This window comes from Puma concolor, chromosome B3, assembly GCF_028749965.1.
Source record: "Puma concolor isolate L17-30 chromosome B3, mPumCon1.1.hap2, whole genome shotgun sequence".
Taxonomy (NCBI): Eukaryota; Metazoa; Chordata; class Mammalia; order Carnivora; family Felidae; genus Puma; species Puma concolor.
This window is the reverse complement of record NC_141672.1, coordinates 43,938,407-43,940,250: the sequence shown is the minus strand read 5'-3', so window position 1 is coordinate 43,940,250 and position 1,844 is coordinate 43,938,407. Positions and strand designations below refer to the sequence as shown.

The following is a 1,844-nucleotide window of genomic DNA, read 5'->3' as shown; positions in this document are numbered from 1 at the left end:
GAATCCAGTTAAACATTGACTTGGGTATGCTACTTTCTGAAAGACTCAGTAGTAGAAACGAAACCACTGTTGATCATTACACAAATCTCTAACATCAGGAAGCCATTCACAGGGGTGGAGAGCAGAGGTTTAAAGAAGTCTTAAACTTGACCCTTTCATTGCACATACCTTTCAATACCGTCGTTAAGAGCTACCAACTGAGAATAGCTAAATCGTCTTCAGAAACGAGGGGATGCATGCTAAGCATTATTTGGTAACCTTTAGTTTTAACTGAAGAATTTGTTTTCCAAATAGGAAAGGTAACAGTAGAGTGGCTAAAATAATTTTATTTTTCTTTCAATGACTTGAACTGCCTTTGATCAATTGCCTTTGATTAATATATTACAGGAGGGCAGGTAGACTGTAGAATTTCTTTCCTGGGGACAAGGGGACAAACTTTTTCTTCTTCTTTTTTTGAAGTATATATAGTTGAGATACAATTTTATATTAGTTTCAGGTGGACAACACAGTGATTTCACAATTCTGTACATTACACTATGCTCATCATGATAAGAGTAGTTACCATCTGTCACTATACAAGGTTATTACAATATTATTGACTATACACACTATGCTGTACTTTTCATCTCTGTGACTTTTTTTTTAAATTTTTTATACAATTTATTGTCAAATTGGTTTCCATACAACACCCAGTGCTCATCCGAACAGGTGCCCTCCTCAATGCCCATCATCCACTTTCCCCTCTCCCCCACCCCCTTCAACCCTCAGTTTGTTCTCAATATTTAAGAGTCTCTTATGGTTTGCCTCCTTCCCTCTCTGTAACTTCTTTTTCCCCCTTCCCCTGCCCCCTGGTCAGGGGTGAAAACATATGGTATCTGTCCATGACTTACTTTATATCTGGAAGTTTGTACCTCTTAATCCCCTTCACCTATTTCTCTCATTCCTCCAGCAAACACCAGTTTGTTCTCTGCATTTATGTTTTTTTGTTTGTTTGTTTGTTTGTTTGTTTATTTGTTCTGTTTTTTAGGTCCCGCAGACATTTGTCTTTCTCTCTGACTTATCTCACTTAGCGTAATAACTCTAGCCCCATCCATGTTGTTGCAAATGGCAAGATCTTTTTTTTTAATGTTTATTTATTTTTGAGAGAGAGTGGGAGTGGGAGGGGCAGAGAGAGAGGGAGACAAAGAATCCGAAGCAGACTCCAGGCTCCGAGCTGTCAGCACTGAGCCCGATGCGGGCTCGAACTCATGAACTGTGAGATCATGACCTGAGCCGAAATTGGACGCTTAACTGAGTCACTGAGGTGCCCCAAGATCTTAAATCTTATTCTTTTTTATGCCTAAGTAATATTCCAGTGTGTGTGTGTGTGTGTGTGTGTGTGTGTGTGTGTGTGTGTGCGCGCGCGCGCGCGCCCTGCATCTTCTTTATCCATTCATCTATTGATGGACACTTGGGCTGCTCCTATATCTTGTCTTGTAAATAATGCTGCAATACGCATAGGGTGCAGGTATCTTTCCGAATTAGTGTTTTCTCTTTCTTTGAGTAAATACCCAGGGATAAACTTCTTGAATAAATGGTTCAAATAAACCTTAAGTTCTCAAAGACAGCTTATTTTAATTTTTTTTATGTTTGTTTATTTATTTTGAAAGCGGGGGAGGGACAGAGAAAGAGGGAGAGAGAGAGAATCCCAAGCAGACTCTGCAGTGTCAGCACAGAGATGGACGTGGGGCTCAATCCCACAAACCATGAGATCATGACCTGAGCTGAGAATAAGAGTCTGGTGGTTAGCCGACTGAGCCACCCAGGCATCCCTCAAAGATAGCTTGTTGACAATGTTTTAAAAA

The 1,844-nt window shown here is 40.2% G+C and overlaps 1 long non-coding RNA gene across 1 annotated transcript in view; it reads left to right on the top strand.

Moving 5' to 3' along the window:
• LOC147579937 (uncharacterized) overlaps positions 1-1,844 on the top strand; it is an 82,888-nt gene that overhangs the window by 16,463 nt on the left and 64,581 nt on the right. The gene's annotated exons all lie outside the window — the stretch shown is intronic.